This window comes from Passer montanus, unplaced genomic scaffold, assembly GCF_014805655.1.
Source record: "Passer montanus isolate IOZ18808 unplaced genomic scaffold, ASM1480565v1 scaffold10, whole genome shotgun sequence".
NCBI classification, from domain to species: Eukaryota; Metazoa; Chordata; class Aves; order Passeriformes; family Passeridae; genus Passer; species Passer montanus.
Window position 1 is genome coordinate 36,617,523 of NW_024356505.1, and position 7,237 is coordinate 36,624,759.

A 7,237-nucleotide genomic window follows, 5' to 3' on the forward strand; every position below is an offset into this window, starting at 1 on the left:
TGTTATAGTGAGAGAACATCTGTTACAGAAAATTGCAAATATTGGCAACATTGGAGACCAATAAGACAAAGTGATGGGGTGCAGTTCTGAACAGGGATTTTCTGCTACTGGGGCAAACAGGGATTTTCCTTTCCAAAACCTTTTCTAATATCCTAAACCATCCTTTGATGAACCTCCTCAACAGAAATGGTAGAACACACAATTTAAAGGTAAGAGCAGTGGGCAAATGTCCTGTACACAGACTCAAGCTCCCCTGTGCTGGTGAGGGACCTGACAGTGTTGGGTGCCTTGAGGTGTCCTGTCTGTGAGGTGGTAACACCTCCCTTAAACACAGCTCCTTCACTTCCAACAGCACCTCTGGGTGTTTGTTTCTGTTCTTGCAGGTCTATGCTCTGTTTTACTGTGCAAGACAAGTGTTTGGTTTCATACCCAGGATACAGTCAGGGTCTGTTTGGCACACAGAGCCCGGCAAACAGATTTTCCATCCCATACAGTTTTATTCCATGTCTGAAAGTGTCATGACATCAGTGCTTGAGCACAGATTCATGCAGTGTCTGTAAGGTTTTCCTGGATTGGGGCATGTAGATGTTGCTTTAAAAGCACTGCCATTCCCCATGTTTGAAAGTGACTCTTTTTCTGAATAGTATTTCACTGGGGATTTTCTTTGAGAAGAGACAGAGCTGGATGAAAAGAGTACAGATTTACACACTTCTTCTCAAGTTGAGCTACTGAGCAAACGTGCTCCATTCACATCACCCTCCTTTTTTTTTCATCTCATAAATTTAAAACATATTTAAGATTTGTACAGGTTTCCAGCAGCCCTGATAAAGACAAAGACATTTGTCCCTGTAACAGGAAAACTGATGACAATGCAGGGTGAGGGGCTGAGCCTGCACTGATGGATCTGCAACCAGCAGCTGCATCCCCCAAAAGGAGCCCCACCAGACCTGGTCCCTGGCTAGGGAGAGCTTCTTCTTGACTTTCTATATCTTACCCAATTTAATAGAAAATTGGAAGCCCCAGGATCCTTTCTCCCAGGGATCTCCTGTCCTGAGCCACTGGCTATGATCTCAGGAGGATCCCTCCCACTGAGGCCTTGCACTCCTGCACAGACATCCACAAAGTCTGGTTCTCGTTGCAGCTACCCATGGAAAAGTAGAATCATAGACTGATTTAGCCTGGAAGAAAGTTCTGAGATCACTGAGTCCAACCATTACCCCAGCACCACCAAGTCCACCACTAAACCATGTCCCCAAGTGCCACACTTCGTGTCTTACAAATACCTCTAGGGATGGGGACTTCACCACTGCACTGGACATCCTGTGCTGAGGCTTGACAACCCTTTCAGTGACTAATTTTTTTCCTAATATCCAGTCTAAACCTTCTCTGCCCTAACTTGAGACTGTTTCTCCTTGTCCTGTCACTTGTTATGTGGGAGTAGAAACTGGCTGCCACCTGACTGCACCCTGCTTCTAGGTGCTTGTAGAGAGTGATAAGGTCACTCCTAAGCCTCCTTTTCTCCAGGCTAAACAACCCCAGCTCCCTCAGCCACTGCTCATCAGGCTGGTGCTGCAGAGCCTTCACCAGCTGCACTGCCCACAAGCAGGGAGGGTGGGGGGATGTGTGGCAGGACACAGAACTCCATGCAAACCCAGGTGTGGGAGTGAGCAGGATCACAAGAAAGAGGAGGAAAGAGCATGGCAGCTACTCTCTGCAGGGTCAGGCTAAATTAAGTCTCATTCTAGATTTCTTACAGTCTCTTATTGGTATTTGTGCTTAATGCCTTGTGGTGTACATTAATAAGTGCTTCAGTTGTCCATGTATGACTTATGTTTGTTTATGAATTGTCAAAAAGAAAAACCTTTCCTTTCCTTTCCTTTCCTTTCCTTTCCTTTCCTTTCCTTTCCTTTCCTTTCCTTTCCTTTCCTTTCCTTTCCTTTCCTTTCCTTTCCTTTCCTTCCCTTCCCTTCCCTTCCCTTCCCTTCCCCTCCCTTCCCTTCCCTTCCCCTTTTCCCTTTCCTTTCCCTTTCCTTTCCCTTTCCTTTCCCTTTCCTTTCCCTTTCCTTTTCCATAGAAAAAGCAATATTTCATTCCTTTTTGCTGCAAAACCCCAGGTGTAGTGGAGTTTTCAGTGCTCTGGATCTTGTAAAGGGACTCACACTCATGGCACTGTTTCAAATGGGTGTCTGAGGAAGTTCCCTTCTGAGCAAATAAATATTACCATAATAACAAAAAGTTGCATTTTCCCTGCAGGAGAAAGGCAGTATTGACCAATATCCAATATCTCCTCATGAAGTGACCCTGGGGATACAGTAGGCTTCAGTGCTGAGGACCAAGAGACTCATGAGCCATCCCACAGGGAAAGACAAGTTTGATTTGGCTGCTGGGCTCTGGGAAAATGTATTGGAGATGAGACTGGCAAGGGCTGCAGGGAGAGGAAAAAAATAAGCCTTCTGCTTTTGCAGAAGGTAATAATTCAGTTTTTCTATTTAAAAGCCAGATTTATATATATATATATGTATACATAAATGTACATATTAAAATAAGGACTGACCTGAGAGCTGAAATGTCAATGAATTGAGGGGAGAATGCCAAAAGAAAAGTGGTTTTTCTTGATGTTTAAAACAGAAAAATGTGCTATTTCAAACAAAATGAAAACGTGCCCTTGGTCTGAAAATCCCAACCAGAGCAGACATTTCTGCAATGAAGTTAAATGGTTCTGTTTCTGTGGTGGCAAACTGCAGAGCTGCAGTGCTGGTGCACCCTGAGGGACATGGACCTGTTGTGTCCCCTGCCCGAGGCAGGTCCTGCACCTGGAGCATCCCCCACTGCTCCTCTGACCCAGCCTCAAAAACCTCCAGTGCCAGATTTTTTACAGTACTCCCAGGTAACCTCTCCCAGCGCTTAACTCTCTTTATAGTTTGACATTTTAGCTAATATCTAACCTACATTTTTTTTCTGCAAATTAAGCTGATTATTTCTCGTTCTACCCCCAGTGGATCTGGAGAACAACTGATGGTGTTTTTCTCTGCAACAACCTTTTACATCCTGGAAAACCATTACCCGTCCTCTCTTTCCTAAATTAAACAAACCCAGTTTCATCAGTCTTTTCTCACAGGTCAAGTTTTCTAAACTTTTTCATTATTCTTGCTCTTCGTTCAACTTTTTCAATCCTTTTAAAAGACTGGCATCCAAAATCAGACACACCCTTGAAATCCAGCTGCTGCTCAGTCTGATATTAACATTACACATTGCAGGAAGGACTTTTTGTATTTTTCCAGGGTTTTTTTTCCCATTGTTACCTATTCAGTTTGTGGTTCAGCACAAGCCCCAGGTCCTTTTCTAGAATATCCCATTTCAGTAATGAAACTCTGAGGGATTTTAAATGCATTTCTCGGTTGTGATACCACTGAGGTTTGTGAAACGAAGTTGAAATGAAGGTGGAAAAGCTCTACCTGGTGCAACACAAAGGAACCTATGTAATCTTTTTCATTTCAGTAAACTCGCTCTTAAAACGTCTAGGTTTTAGCATCAAAGACCTAATCCTCTTCAGAAATATATATTACAACATAATAAGTATTCTTTAGGGCTTTGGAAATCATCCCTTAATAAAGTCATAGCACAACTTGTAATGTTACAGCCGATGTCAGATGTTAAGAACTCTGCAGTATAAATTAACATACAAAATCTCAGCGTTCGGATCAGGTTTTCCAGGTACGTGGAGGGGCTTGCTATGGTTAATTTGAAATACAGCTGATGCTGCTCATGCATTCATACCCTCTTGGCTTGTTAAAACTGAGATTTTTTTTTAAGAGTATATCTAATATTTCACACTTTGTACTTCACTGCTTGTGGACAATTTCTCTCCAAACTTCCTGCACATACATTTTTATAACAATATTAGCAGGAGTAGTATACATTTTCCTCTTACACTGTGTGTTAAAATCAATTCAGAACAATCCTTTAAGGTATTTCAGATTTGTTCAAGGCTCTTATGTTGACCAATATTAATTTTGGAAATACTTATATTCCAAGATTCTACACTATTAAAATAAAGTTAACATGGTTTTTAATGAATCCAGCAATTGTAATAAGGACCAGAATAATGTTCAGGTCAGATATTTAATATTGCCTTGGTGTAATGACAAATGCAGCCACAAAATTAAAGCAAATCATATCTCTTTTATTACCGTGTTTTCTTTTTCATTTATTAGTATAATTATTTTCCAGGTTTCCCTTAAAGAATTTTGACTACTTATAGCTATACATCATTAGATGCATTCAACTAAAACAAAATATTTGAGGGGGAAAAAACACATAAAATTATGAGATACATAGACTGAATAAATAATTGTAAGGGCTCTGCTTTTGGTTAAACTGTACGGGATTTTCCTATAAATAAAAAAATAAAAGTTGCTATTTTTCAAGTTGTAGGAGGCCAAAAATAAAAAAAAACCCAAAACTGTGAGATGAGAGCAAGAGAGAGGGGTGATTTTTTTGCCTCCACGGGTTCCAGAGGGGTTGTGTGGAGCCTGGGGCAGCACCACCTGCAGCACCCAGCCCTGGGTGGCTTTGGCCCTCTCACACAAATCTCCCTTCTCCCAGACCCTCCTTGTATATGTGACATATGCACCTGTGATTGAGATCTTATACAAGAAACCACCAATGTATCTTCTTAAAAATGTTTCCATCCAATCTGGAATCATTGCTTTTTTTTTCAAGGGATCACACCCCCTTTACATTACCCAGATGTTGAATATCACATATTGGCACAATCTGAGATACATTTTCTTTTTTCCCTCACAGAGAATAAATATGAAAAATATCAAATGTATTTCTTCTCGTCCTTTATAATTATATTTCTTAAATTCACAGAGGCAATAAACAAACACCAAAGAGACAGTACAACTTCAGTAGCTCTGTAGACACAATGATATTTTCACAAAGCATTTTATAATTACTGTAACAGAGGCATGTCTATCATGGTTGGAGTGTATCAGCTCTTGTGAATACTACAAATGTGGCTGGTAGGATGCAAGTAAGAGCTTTCCAAGTAATGGAGGTAATTTATGCACCCTTATTATGGAAACATTTTCGAGCCATTGTTTGATTTGGGTGTAGTTTGCTTATTTAAGCATAGAATGTCACTCTGTCATTTCACACTTCCCCACCATTCTCTCTGTTGATTACACTTTGTCTGAGACACATGAAACAATTAGTTATTGATAGAGTTTAAGGTTTATGCATAGGGAAAAAAACAGGAAAATTTACACATTAGGGAACACTGCTGTCTCAGCCAAAAGAAGAAGGCTGCAATATCATATAAGAATATTCATCCTGGAAATATTAGTCCTGGGAACCTAGCGAGTATTTAGAGCAAATTCAAGGAGAAGGACTCTGCTAGCAGTGCAAATAGAGGGTACCAGTGCTCACTCTGTGCTAGAAACAGGGGTGGAAAAGTGGGCATGCACTGGGGTTCTGTTTGGAGGGATAAGTGCTCATCCTGGGGGAAAAAAAGGGACAAGCAGAAACCCGCCTGGCTGAGTCAGTCACGTCGAGGTTTTCCCATATTTAGGATGCACATAAGGTGCAAAGAGATTGCCAGGCTGAAGACGGGGTACAGAGGGCATCAGCTCTGCTGGCAAGCCAAGAGGTGGCCCAGGCTGGTGCTGATGTGGCAGCTCCACAGGAAGGTGGCTCTTGGCAGGATATCCCTGAGGGTGGAGGACACAAACCCCTCTGCCTCCCCAGCCCTGTGGCCTCTGTCCACCCCCCTTGTCAAGCACTGGCCTTTCTGTCCCTTGCACAGCCACGGGTAGCTGGTCCCCGCCCTGAGAGCTGGCACACAAGTGACACCATGCCAGCAGTGAGGACAGTGTCAGAGCTTGGCTTCCCATCTGCTGGCCCTGCAAACCTCCCAGGGACAGAAGACAAAGCTCAAGGCTACCCTGCTCCTATTACCTGCCTGCCTTTCCAGGCTGCTCTAATTTGCCAGCATCACTCTAAGTGGGTACCAAAATGAGGGAGGCCCAGGTGAGTGCACAGCATCCCTTCCCAGGACTGAGTAGCCAACAGGAATTCCTGCAGAGGTCCAAGGGAGTCTGGAGCACTGGCTGGGAGACAGAGAGGAGGATGCAGCCCCTCTGCGTTTGCAGTATCACCTTCCTTTTTCCCCAGGCGACGTGATCAGATATAACTATAATTATAGGTGTGTTGTCATCTGAGCTGTTTGTCAGGATAGTTATGTATTAACTATGAATTGCCTGGACTGCAGCAATTTCAGGCAAGCCTGAATCCTGCTTGCAGTTATCACTCTTACATGGGAGAGGTATTTTTAGCATTTATGATTACAAAAATCTCATGTTTGAGCAAGATCTGAGATAAGATTTTAAGGCCCTATTTGTCTAATAGTCTCACTGGGATGTATTACTGCCTGCAAAACTGTGTGGGATGAGGTTATAAAAAGTGGCCTCCCCAATCAGGAGATGCTCTGGTTTCTGAGTGCAGAGCTGTGAACCAAGGCACAGCTATTGCCAGGCAGACGATCACTGATGTCACTATTTAATAAAGTGACAGTTGTCCTTCATGTGGCACAAATCCTGCACCTACTGACGTGAGGAATGAAACTCCCTCGGCTGGAGAGACCCCTGGGGAGCAGTTAACATCTGTGGGGACCTGAGTGTCCCCTCCAAATCCCAAACTAGAGGAGACCCTGTGTGGGAAAGGTCCTCCCAGGTGTACGTACTAGTAGGTCAAGTGCTTTGCTGGTTTATTCCCCTCTGGGATGAGAGAGAATAATTGGGGCTACAATTAGCAACAGAAATACGTGTGCTTCTGAGCAAGGAGAGGCATCACTATGATGAACACTCTAAAGTTGGATAATCACTTCAAACTCTGACTCAATCTGCCAGTTTGGGGTTTGGGTAGGAAATTACCTGGGGCAGGGTAAGTTCATACACCACAGGGAAGAAGGGCAGGTCCTCTCCCCTCACATTCCCTTCCTTACAGATTCAGTAAGTGTATCACCTTGATCTCATGCAGATGTTTGCAGATGTTGGACTGCAGCATTTCAATTAAAGATGCTAGGAATGGTTCTTAGAGGATTGGGGGATTTTGTCAATCTTAAAAATTTTGCAATCCTGCAGCCCCTTGATTACTTAGATCAGATTAGGAGAATAAAAAACATCGTTTGAGTGCACCCAAAATCCACAAAATAAAAGTTTGAAAATCACTAAAT